The sequence below is a fragment of the Nicotiana sylvestris genome, chromosome 3 (genome assembly GCF_000393655.2).
Source record: "Nicotiana sylvestris chromosome 3, ASM39365v2, whole genome shotgun sequence".
Classification (NCBI taxonomy): domain Eukaryota; kingdom Viridiplantae; phylum Streptophyta; class Magnoliopsida; order Solanales; family Solanaceae; genus Nicotiana; species Nicotiana sylvestris.
The window spans coordinates 217,909,788-217,923,010 of record NC_091059.1 but is presented as its reverse complement, the minus strand read 5'-3'; the positions used below and the strand labels follow the sequence as shown (position 1 = coordinate 217,923,010).

The following is a 13,223-nucleotide window of genomic DNA, read 5'->3' as shown; positions in this document are numbered from 1 at the left end:
CAAAGATTTTCCAGGGTAGTATTGGGAAAGTTTTATTATTATTCACATAACCCTAAGTTTTCCCTCATTCTATTCACATCGTATTTTTCCCTCTGTATCTTCCACTCCAGTCGCTTCTCACTTCACTTCATTCCCAGGTAATTCGACCCCTCCCTCCCTCCGCCTCTCTCTCTCTCTCTCTCTCTCTCTCTCTCTCTCTCTCTCTCTCTCTCTCCCTCTCTCCCTCTCACCCTCTCTTTTTTCGTTTTTGATTTCCCCCAAAGTACTTTGAAAATTAGGGGTTTTTTCAAACCCTAGGTTTTAAAAAATTAATGTGAAGCGAATCAAGTTGCCCTTTTTTTTCTTTCTCGATTTCTTTAATTTCTAGGTCTCAATTTTACAATTTCCGTAGTTGCTGATGGAGTTATATAGAGATAATATGACTTCCACTTTCAAGATCAAACTTGTTTCTGAAATTTTGCAATTGTACATTCGATTTTTGTATGCTTTGTTGAAGAATCCAAGCAATAAGAAGAAAAATCATAGATTATAAAAAAGCTATTCAACAATCTGTAACAGGTAAACGCTCAAATCATAGATGATAATATTGAATGGATTTTTAAGAAAAAATGCCCCAAAAATTGGACTGGGGAGTTCCTGGTTTGTTGATTATTACATACCAAGATATGAGATTTTTTATTTGGCCATTTATTGTTCTCTTGTGCATAGAAAAACTTAATGGTTCTTCTCCAAGTGTGATAGGGTAGGGGTTGTTTTTGGTTTTTGTAATTTTTGGAGTATAAGCTGACTGGATGTGATTTTTTCACAGGGTATTAAAGAACATTTTATGTGGTGCTTATAATCAATTAGTTTCATTAATCTATTAAAACACCTTTAGTTTCCTCTATATTTTTCTTTCATCCCAAGAGATATATCTGTGATGACCCGAAAGGTCATCACTTGTTTTAGAAACAAATTCAGCATTTCGAGACCTTAAAACCTCCTTTTTACCTTAGCTCGATTTGTGTGCGTGATCCAGACGTATATCCGGAATCTTTTATGTGAAAATATAAGAAATAGAAATTTCTAGAGTTAAAATTTGATTATGGTTGACTTTGATCAACATTTTGAGCAAATGGATCCAGATCTGTGTTCCGACGATCCCGGGAGGTCGCAGTAAAATATAAGACTTGGGCATATGCCCGGAAATGAATTCTGAGGTCCCAAGCCTTAGAAATTAATTTTTTAAAGAAATTATTTTACTGAATTATTTATTAAATAAAGAAAAGAATTAATGTTTGAAACCATTGGTATCGGGCCCGTATTTTGGTTTCGGAGTCTGGTACAAACGTGTTAAAGTATTTTTAATGATAACTGTGAAATTTGGTGAAAAATGGAGTTTATTTGACGTGATTTGGACCTCCGGTTGAAGAGTTATGAACTTTAAGTGTTCCTAATGAAAATGATTAGTTTTGAGGTTTAATTCATAGTTTTACATGTTATTTTCATGATTTGATTGGACGAGCAAGTCCGTATGTTATTTTTGGGTTAGTGTACATGTTTGGTTTGGAGTCCTGAGGGCTCGGGTAAGTTTTGGATAGGCCTCGGAGTGAAATTTAGACTTAGGAAGTTGCATGTTTTTAGCTGGTATGTTGAAGGTCTGCAGGCTTCGCATTTGCGAAGTCTGGCTCGCAAATGCGAATAATCCATCGCCAATGCGAGAGAAGGCCTGGGCAAGGCTGATTGTAAATGCGATCATTTCTTCGCAAATGCGAAGAGGCCCAGAAATCCCCATTGGTCGCAAATGCGACTCCCCCGTCGCAAATGCGAGTTCGCAATTGCGAACAGTGGTCGCAAATGCGAGTGTAGCAGGTACTGAACCTTGGTCGCAATTGCGACATCTGCGACCTACAAATTCATAACTTACCCGAAAATCTTTCATTTTTCAAACCCTGTCAAAACCAAAACACTCTTGGGCGATTTTTCAAAGACAAGTACTCTTCCAAATCGATTGTAAGTCATTTCTAACTTGTTTTCATTAATCTTTAACATCTTTTGTCATGATTTCAACTCAAAATCAAAGGTTTTCATGGGGAAAATTGGGTGTTTTGGGTAGAACCTAAGCTTTTCAAATTTTGGGGATTTGGACCTCGATTTGAGGTCCGATTTCAAAACAAATTGTATATTTGGGTTCGGGAGGGAATGGATAATCGGGTTTTGGTTCGAACCTCGGATTTTGACCATGTAGGCCCGGGGGAAATTTTTGACTTTTTGGAAAAAACTTTAGAAAACCTATTTTCATGCATTGGAATTGATTCATTTAGCATTTATTGATATAGTTACGTAACTTGTGGCTAGTTACGAGCGAATTGGTGGTGGAATCAAGAGGTAAAATGATAGTTGAGGCTTGAATTGTGTTCGTGGAATCGAGGTAAGTGTTTGGTCTAACCTTAGCTTGATGGATTAAGAGTTGTGTCTTTTTGCTACGTGTTAACTGTGGAGTACGACGTATAGGCATGGTGACGAGTATCTATACGTCAGTGTCAAGCATGCTCGTGAGTCTTGTATTGTAATTTTTATAACTCCGTTGTGCTTTATTCGTGCTTCATATGAGAATTATATTATTGTTCCCTTGCCGGAATATTGTTATGATATTATTGTTCCTTTGCTGGGATGTTGTTGTGATATTATTATTCCCGTGCAGGGATGTTGTTGTAATATTATTGCTCCCTTGACGGGATATTGTTATTATATTATTGTTCCCTTGCCGGGATGTTGTTGTTATACTATTGTTCCCTCGCCGGAATTCTTTTATGATTGGTGTTGATAAATAAAATGACAGCGGGTTGCACGTCTGCAACGGTAATTCATGAAATGGGAGCGGGTTGCATGCCTGCAACAGTAACACATGAAATGGAAGCAGGTTGCACGCCTGCAACGGTAATATATGAAATGGGAGAGGGTTGCACGCCTGCAATGGTATTACATGTGTACTTGTTTTTCTTATTTCCTTATCTTTTGCTGGTAATTGATTTATGGCATTTCTTACATTTCTCTACTGTTATTATGTTGTTATCTGTTACTCCCCGCAGCATGTTTCCCCCGCCCAACTTTAGTTGTAATTATCTGCTTTTACTTCCGTTGTATATGATTTGACTGCACAGGTTTATTTGGTATTCTGGTCCTAGCCTCGTCACTACTTTGCCAAGGTTAGGCTAGGCACTTACCAGTACATGGGATCGGTTGTGCTGATACTATACTCTGCACTCTTTTGTGCAGATCCCAGTGCTGTAGACTTCGGACCGCAGTGAGATTATTGTTTCTTGTTCATCAAGCGACCCGAGGTAGTCCTGCAGGCGTTCGTAGGCCTTGGCGTCTCCTTCTATCTACTATTCCTATTTATTTCATGTATTTACTAGAGACAGTGTTGTATTTATTTATTTCAGACCTTTATTTGTAGTACTCCTAGACAGTCTGTGAAGTTGTGACACCAGTCTTGGGTAGATTTGTTATGGATTGGTATTAGCAGTATTATTAAAACTTTACAATGCAGCCTTCCGCTTATTCCATTATGTTATTATCTAATTGTTGGCTCTTAACTGTTATCGGATTAAAAATGGAAACAAGGTAAATAGTTCAGTTGGTTGGCTTGCCTAACTTTCACTAGTAGATGCCATCACGACTCCCGAGGGTGGGAAATCTAGGTCGTGACAATGACTCAGCCGATTGTGAAGCCTGATATCACAGGTCACTTTGAACTCAAACAGTACATGGTACAACTGATTCAATCCATAGGGCAATATATGAGTCTATCTCATAAAGACCCGCAGAGGCACATTCAGAACTTTCTGGAAATTACAGACACTTACAATTATTCGAACATTTCCAAGTACTATGTCGGGCTGACATTGTTTTCTTTTTCACTGATGGGGAAAGCTAAAGAATGGTTACCAAAGGAGCCCGCGAACTAAATCCACAATTGGGATGATCTAGCAAGGAAATTCTTAATCAAGTTTTTTCCACTAAGAATACAAAGTCGCTGAGGAGCCAGATTCTTGGGTTTCAACAACAAGATGGTGAGACTCTTTGATAAGCTTGGGAAAGATACAAAAAGCTACTCAGAGACTGCCCACACCATTGTCATACTGATGAGGTGTTGGGTCACAATTTCGTTGATGGGCTGGACGAGGCATCAAAGATGAATCTTAACTCAGCATGTGGGGGTAGTTGCATGGCAAGACCGTACAGTGAGATCCATATCCTGCTAAACAATTTCACTGCTAATGATAATAATTGGCTAGGAGATGGGGAACCACGAAGAGCACTTAAACAAAAAGCAGTAGGTGTGATCGAGCTTGATGATTTCTTAGCCATGAGGGCAGATATAGCGAGATTAGCAAATCAGATGAATAAAATGACAATGCATCAAGCACAACAGATGCAATATGTGTAACATATGTCTATTTGCTATGAGTTATGTGGTGAAGGTCACACAACTGACATATGCCCCGTGAATCCTGAATCCATTATTGCGTGGGGCAACAAGCTAGAGGGTCGATAAATCAAAATGCTCAATATGGTAACACATACAATTCGAATTGGAGGAATCAACCTAACTTATCTTGGGGTGGAAATTAGAATATCAGGACTCAGGCTAACTACAATCAACCACCTAAACCCCCATAGCAAGCAGAAGAGAGGTTGACTGATATGATGAAAAAACTCTTGATAGACAATCAACAATTGCGCACAGAGTTCAGAAATCTAGGAGTCAGTTTGGGCAACTGGCTAACAATCAAAATATTAGACCTGTTGGAGCTCTCCCGAGTGATACTAAGCCTAATCCTAAGGCTCAAGTCAATGCGGTTACCTTGAGAAATGGAAGAGTATAAGAAGACGTTCCATAGAAAAAGAAGTATATAGCTAGTCCTGAAGGAGAATTAGTTCCTAAGCCAGTTGAGGAGAATGAGAAAGAGAACAAAGGATCAGAGCCAGTAATTGTGAAAAGGCCACCACCTCCGTTTCCACAAAGACTGCAAAAGCAAAAAGATGACGCTAAGTAAAAGAAATTCTTAAATGTTTTGAGCTAAGTGCGTGTGAATTTGCCTTTGGTGGAAATTTTATGAGAAGTGCCTAAGTATGCAAGGTATCTCAAAGATATTGGCAAACAAGCGAAGACATACAAAGTTTGAAATAGTTGCACTTACTGAAGAGTGCAGTGCTATAGTTCAGAGTAAACTTCCTCCTAAGTTAAAGGATCCTGGGTGTTTCACAATTCCTCTGTCTCTTGGAAAATAAGAAGTTGGTAGAGCACTGTGTGATTTAGGGGCTTGTATAAATTTGATGTCATCCTCTTTGTTCAAGCAACTCGGATTGGGAGTGCTTAGACCTACTACAATCGTTTTATAGTTGGCAGATAGGTCACTAGTTATGCCAGAAGGAATTATTAAGGATGTGTTAGTTTGAGTGGGAAAGTTTATTCTTCTTGCTAATTTTGTTGTTCTTGATTACGAGGCAGATGAGGAAGTACCCATTATTTTAGGGCGACCATTCTTAGCTACTAGTGGAGCGATTATTGATGTTAGGGAAGGGAAGTTGAAGATGAGAGTTGACGATGAGAAAATTACTTTTAATGTGTACAAGACACTTAAGTTTCCTAAGCATTATGAGGACTTGTGCATGATTACTGTGGTAGAACTGAAGGGGATAGAGCAAAGTCTGTATGTGAATTGTAGTGATTCGGATGGGACAACTGAGTTATAGGAAATGGTGTTGCACGCTGAGTGTGTAAGGATGATTGAGAAAAGAGCCATAGATGAAAGAAGAGACCTTCTGAAAGTGTGTAAAAAGGCTAGACTTAATGGGAGAAAGAAGAAGAAAAAGCGCCCAGCCTGAGCATAGTAGTAGTGTCGTGCCGCGATGTTAAATCAGGTGCTTGTTGGGAGGCAACCCAGCTTTACTGCTTTCTTTTATTTTTATTTTTGTAATTTTTTATGTATTATTTGTTTCTATTTTATAGGATTACAATCATCGGAAACAAAACCATTGGAAGGATGCAAAAGCGAGCTAGATGGTTGGAACTAAGTGCGGGGTGCCCACACAAAGGACCATGCTTGAGGGAAGTTTGAGTACGTCGTGAGTGGTGATTGCTTCGGCCTTTGGCCTTTCAGTGAGTTTCTTATCCACCCTTGTTATTATTTTACTTTATTTGTGCAGTGGGGACACTGCACTTCTTTAAGTATAGGGTGGGAGAAATTCTCTAGATAATTAGTAGTAGTATGTTAGAAAAATATTAACTTCTTATTTTTGTTTTCGTAATTGTGTAATATTTTAGTAGCTCCTAAGAACAAATATTAAAAAAAGAAAAAAGAAGAAGAAAAATTGTACTTTTCCCGACGATGGATCTCCTAGATAGTTTTCTTGAGGGATTTAAGTCTAAAAAAAAGGACAAAAAGATTTTCTTTGTAGGTAGTGTAGTAATTTTTTCTTGGTTTTTCTTTGAGCCACAGTTCTTTTCTAAGGATTTTATTTGAACCGGGTGTAGTTAGTTTTATTTTTTTTTAGGAGTAGGAGCTATTGTGCTATAAATTGAATTGAGTCAATATCTCTTGACTTTGTTATGCCTTGAGAATAGTGAGTACTTTGGTTGTGACGCTTAGGCTCAATTTTTTACTCTTGTATAAATACCTTAAATTGTATAATCTTAACTTTGCTTAACTGCTTTGACTAGAGTGTCTTGATGAGTCCAACCTGAGTAAGTTATGTGCCATGTGTGTGTGAGATTTATGTGTTATTCTGTGCATTGCATTTAATGTCTAGAATTTGCCCCGTGTGTCTGCAAAGCGAAATAGTAATTTTGTTCAGCCTTGAAAGTGATATAAGCGTTTCTTTGTTGATCCAGATACGCATATTTTACCCGCCCAATTATTATGTATAGCCCTTTGAGCCTGTAATCCTACTTTTTTGGCAACCACATTACAAGTGTTACCCATTTGTTTGAATTAGCCATCTATTTGAACCTTTTCACCTCTCATGACATTTGAATTGTTATGAACTTTGTAAAAGTTAAAGTGTGGGGTGGTTGGTTTGGCTTTTGAGTGGAACTAATGAAATAAGGAGAAAGGTGCACTATTTTTGAAAAAATAAAAGTCACTTGAATTGAAAAAGAATATATATAGTTGTATTGCTGTGAAAAATATTTTTTGATAGTGGTGACTCTTGATGTACTTGTGCCTAAAGAAGTATGGAGTTAATATACATTGATGTGAAGGTGAATTTATGGATTGACATAAGTATGGGATTTAAATGTTAAAATGTATGTATTAAAGTGCTTAGGGAGGCGTAGTCGCTCTTATATCCATATGTATCTTACCCGACCCGCAGCTTACATTACAACCAATTAAAGTCCTACTTTAATCCTAGACTGAATGAGCTCGATTAGTAGAGTAGTACAGTACGGGCAAGCCTATGGTGCATCTTTTGTAGATATGAATGTTGTTTCTAAGAGTGAGTGAATTCTTTCTATCTTGAGTTCCTAATTGTTCTTAAATTTTATTGGGTGTGGAACTACTGTCGTTTGTTGTGTGAGGGCACTTGATTTATGAGGAAAAGGTAATGTCATTGACCTCTATGTAAGAGTAAGTGAGTGAGTTATAAATAATGTATGGTACTTGTGAGTCAAATCTTGAGGTGAAAATGTTACACTCTTGTCCTTAGTGTATTTTAAAGATTCTTGGTGTGATGAGTTAGGAGAATTGTTTAAAAAAGTCATGTCTATATAAAGTGTAGTTTGATTGCTCGAGGACAAGCAACATTTAAGTGTGGAGTAGTGATGTTTGGCTATAATTATATATTTTTAGTGCATTACTTACCTTAACTTTTTGGGGCTTTAATGCTAAACTATAATATATTTGTGCTTAATTGAGTTTATTTTATGTGTAGGTACGTTGAAGACGAAATTGGGAGCAAAGTAGAGATTTTAAGTGTATTTTTATACTACAAGAATGGTTCGTGATTGTCACACCTCCTTTTTCCTACACCCGGGAAGGAGTGTATAAGGGAGTTTTTCCAATTAAAGGACAATCGAAACGGGATTATTTACATTAAATTCAGAGTCGCCACTTGGGAGATTTATGGTATCCCAAGTCACCGGTTTAAAATACCGAATCGAGGAACGATTGACTCTGTAATACAGTCCGCGAATACAGAAATCCGGGTAAGGAATTCTGTTAACCCGGGAGAAGGTGTTAGGCATTCCCGAGTTCCATGGTTCTAGCACGGTCGCTTTGATCTTATTTGGCTTATTAAAATTGTTTAATTACTAATTTTAAAACCTATGTGCATTGACCTTTCAACGCTTTTTAATCAAGAAAATTATCTTGAAACGGGTTACGCGCACGTATACCCCTTTGTTTGGCGTGTCAAAAATTATGTCACGCAAATGTGTCCACAATTAATAACGCTTTATTAATATTAAGAAAATTGGGACAAAGTTGTGCATACTTTGATTTTGCTTTTAGAATCGTAATTATGTCACGCGAACATGTACACAACCACGATAGTATTTTATTAAGATTAAGATTGTTTCGCCCAACGTTGCGCGAACGCATACGTTGGTCTTAATTATGGAACCTGTAATCATGCCACATGAAATGCACCCCCGATCCGCGACATATTTAATTTAACGTTGTTAAGATTTGGATTTGGGTCACATAAATGTGCACCCGAGTTTAGGAAGGTAATATTATTAAAATACGCGCCAAAAGCAACTACGCGTTTTAACTTCGCGAGTGCCATAGAATTTTGATAAATGGCACGCCACGAATTCTAAGGTTGAGTTAAAAATTAATTAAAGCGAGGGTCACACAATTGTCATTTTTGTTCGGCATGACGCACCTCAATTAAATTCATACACTAATTAGTTAATTCGCTCCCACCTTTCAAACTGCGCCAACTATTTTAATTTGCAGCCTTAATTACTCATTAATTAAATAACCATTTGCAAGAATAACTAGCATTACACTAAGGTAGAGACATTTACGAGAATAACCACCTTTCGCATTCTTGAGCCTTAGGCTTGAGATGTAAAATTCCAACAATTAAATGACTTTTATCATGGCACTACAACATCCAGATTTTATTATATTGACTAGACTAAACCACCTAAAGCAAATTCGCATAATTAAAAAACCAAACAATATTTAACATTCAAATGCAGGTAATTTGCCTTAAATAAACATACTACTAGTGTAAATGAAGAAAGAAAAATAAAGTTGATATTAAGCCCGATGCATAATATGACCAAAACTCAACCCGTTCATTTTCCAATTACCCGGATTCCTGTCTCATTCAGAAGTAATCCCTACAACCCAACTAATGCCCATTCTTTTATACTTCTTCAATTAACGGACTGATGGTTTAATTAACACGAGGTTGCCCAGTTTAGGCTCAAACCTGAGCCCAACAGCCTGCCTTATTTTAATTACTAATGAGTTCAGATACTATCTAAATCCTAGGCCAAAAGGGAGCCCAGTATCATGTTACCAATGCCAGCCCAATTCAATGACACAGTGTAATGGCCACGCAGGGATTCAAGGTCGAATCCCTGCAGCAACACGATCAACTCATAGGTTTTCAAATTTAATTTTAAACGTACAATTACACCAACAGCCCTTTGAACATATAAAAATAAAATAAAAAATTGCAACATTGTATAAACATAGATACCACTAAGCTAGAACACCCCTAAAATTAATAAATCAAATTTCATTTTAAGTAATTACAAATCCATTATGCATAGTAGATCCAAATATATTACGGCAAACTAAGAAGCTCTTACTTAATACATGTTTAATGGAAGGTACATTTAGATCAAACTCACTAAACTACTGCAGAGATGGATTGGCATAAATATCATGCAATCCACAGCCATGAAACACATTCACAAGATTTTATTCATATATTAAGAATTGAAACACCACTGAAACAACTAACTATATAATCACACCTCCCCTTTCTAACATGGATTCTATACTTAATCACATTTACAACTTAACTTTGAACATACTCCTTTCAACAAGATAAATATAGAAGCTGGCCTACATACCGATCACCAAATGTACTAATTATCCAATCTCATAGATACCTACGACTTTCAAACATTGCCAAACATTTAACATGACCTTTCATGCACCTTTGATGCTCCACAATGAACTACCCAGCCAATAATACTACAACAGTCCATACTCGGAACGAACAGAAAGAAATATAATAAGATTAAACTAAGCTAAACAGTTTCGAAAGTGCAGAAACATTTGAATAACAAACTACATTAGTACAAATTTCTATTTAAGGGAACCAATCTTCATATTCATCCATTCTCATACATTGGGATGTGATATGAATACCTGGAAATGAGAGTAAAGAGGGGTAAGGTGCAGCAGTAGCATCAACAGGACTCAGCAGTAAAATAAACCAAAGGAAACTAGTTTTTTAGCCAAATTCAGCCTAGTAGAAGGATCAACTGATACTTAGTAATCAAAATACAGTCAGAACTTGAACCAAATACTTGAAAACCAGCACATTCAAATCATTTTAACCTATGATTATTCAGGAATTGTTTCATAAATGAAAAGCCTCAAAATCTCGGAAATTCTAATGGAACAGTAAAAATCTATTTTTTTCAGTATTTCTCAGATTATCTTCTCTTCTGGTCCTCTTTTTTTTTAGAATGTTCTTTTGTTCGTGTCCTTTTATAGGCATTCCATTAATGTCATCCCCATTACGAGTGTCCCTTCTCTTATTTTAATTATCCCCACTAACTTATTTTCTCTAAATTAATCAATTAGTTCCATTCCCATTATCAATTTCAGCTTTCTATTTCTTAATTCTCTCCACTAGCCTAGTGCCTTTAATTAATTTAGTAGTACAATTTATACCCTACCACTATTGAGAAGCTTCCTAAGTTAGATAAACAATTGAATCAAACTTACACTAATCAATTCTTATCAACAAGAAATTATCAGGTTAATGTCAGTTAAATTGACTAAGTGATTAAACAAGATACGGCTTTAGAATTTTAAACAAGTCGACAACAAAGCAGTTTGAAAAACAAAATAGTGAACAGAAGACATTTTAAAATGGAGAACTGGTCGAATTTCAACTGAAATCGACCAGAGAAAAGAAACAGAGATGGGGAAAAATGAAAATAAGAATAACCATAAAATAGGAACGAACTCACCCTACACTTGAACTTGCAACTGATAATCCAGTTTGGTCCCCAAATAATGACAATCATTTGTTCTCTTCCAAGAACAAACGAGCAGCATTATTTTGTGACCAAACCGTCTTGAACACTTGAGAAAACTTGAAGGAGTAGTCTTGCATGTCTGAATTTGGCTTTGGGCTTTTATGGCTCGAACCCTAGATTTAAAATTCGAAGGGTTCAGGCCATGTTCGAGGGAAACGGAGTAAGGATTTGGGAAGAGGGGGTCTTGATGGTTCCGTGGTTTTATTTTGGGGCTGGTTGGAAGTGGCGCCGCCACAGGAGGAAGTTAGGGCGACGCTAGGGTTCATCCCTTTGATCTAAAATTCGAGGGATTCTAGGGATATTTGATAGCTAAGGTTTGTGGATTCGAGAAGAGGGGAGTGAGGGTATTCTATGGTGTAAAGATGGGGTGATTTGGGCCACCGGAACCACCGTGAGGCAATTTCCGGTGGGCGGAAGGCGGCGGTTCGTGGTGGCGTTATGTTTGGTCTCTGACGAGAGATGGGGGGGGGGGAGGGATGAAAATTTTATTTTGGGGCATTGGGGGGGGGTTTGATATATTAAATGTTTGATTTAATTAGGGCCGTTGGATGATTGGAATCCAACGGCTCCGATTAAATCGTAAATGGGAAACGGGGTCATTTTGGTTTCATGGGGAAAGACCGGTTTAGGGGCGGGTCAGGGTTAGATACGGGTGATGGGACGAAGTTCTGGTCGTTGGATGTAGATGAATGGACGGTTGAGATATGTTGAAATCGAAACGATGTAGTTCTGTCCCTATACTACGTCGTTTCGCTGGTCCCAGAGACCTGAAAGTTTGGACCGGGTATGGGCGTATTTTTTGGGGCCTGCAGATTTGGGTTTAAAGAACATCCCAAACTTTGATTTTTCATTTCTTCACTTTTCAAATTAATTCCTTCTTTTCATGTTTTATTATTATTATTATTTTCAAAAATTAAAATCCTAAATTAAGTTATAAAACCAAAATTAATCTTAAAAATACTAATTCACTCTAAATTATAATTAACATGAATAGTTAGACACTAAATTAAAAGAAAAACACACAATTTGACTAAAAATATGTTGTTATTATTATTATTATTTTTCATTTTTATAAAACTCCTAATTATTAATTAATTCCAAAAAATCTAAAAATCAAATCTTAAATGCAAATGCTATATTTTTTGTATTTTTAATGCATTAATAAAATTAAACATGCACACAAACATATGCAAACAATTAGGAAAATCGCACAATAATTCCTAAAAATAACACATAATTAAAGAAAAAATCTAATTTTGGGAATTCTTTTGGAGTAATTCGTGTGAGGCAAAAATCACGTGCTCACAGCTGCCCCTCTTTGCCCGGAAACACGAAGAGTTTTTGTGCAAAGATAAAGTGAGTGGATACGAGCAATTTTTGCCCGTTTGAATACTCCGTGGGAAGCATTTTTTGAAAGATTTGACCGGACCTCTGCTTCAAAGATTTCCTACATATCTTTGGCTATAAAGGAATCAGGTCAATGTAGTTCGGGAAGTTTCGGTAGCTGGGACTACCATGAAGTTGTGGTTTCACTGTTACTGCTATTGCTGCTGATACTGCTTACTGACCTCCTTATTACACCATGACAAAAATGAAGAAGCTAGACTAAGCTATAATCTATCCTTTACAAAGATTTATTTTCAAACTTGATCTTGTGACTGTTGTTGCCTTGTTGACTTGTATTTTCTTTAGAAGTTCCTTTGTTGCTAACTTGAATTGTATTTTTTGAGATGCTTTCCCTCTCTTCCCGGCGGGTACCTGATTGCTGAACCTTTTAAATGTCTTTCTTTGACTATTATTTCCTTTCCTTTGTTCTCCAGGAGGGCGCCTGATTACTTGAAATTTGAATTGTATTCCCTTGCTCTCCAGGTGGGCGCCTGATTGCCGAAACTTGAAGTGTATTCCCTTGCTTTCCAGGTGGGCGCCTGATTGCTGA

At 37.0% G+C, this 13,223-nt stretch overlaps 1 non-coding gene across 1 annotated transcript; it reads right to left on the bottom strand.

The window, feature by feature from the left end:
* Positions 1-4,015: 4,015 nt before the first annotated feature.
* On the bottom strand, positions 4,016-4,122 carry LOC138888812 (small nucleolar RNA R71). The gene has a single exon (XR_011406391.1). It is a non-coding gene; the product is annotated as a small nucleolar RNA R71 (small nucleolar RNA).
* Between the last annotated feature and the right edge of the window lie 9,101 nt (positions 4,123-13,223).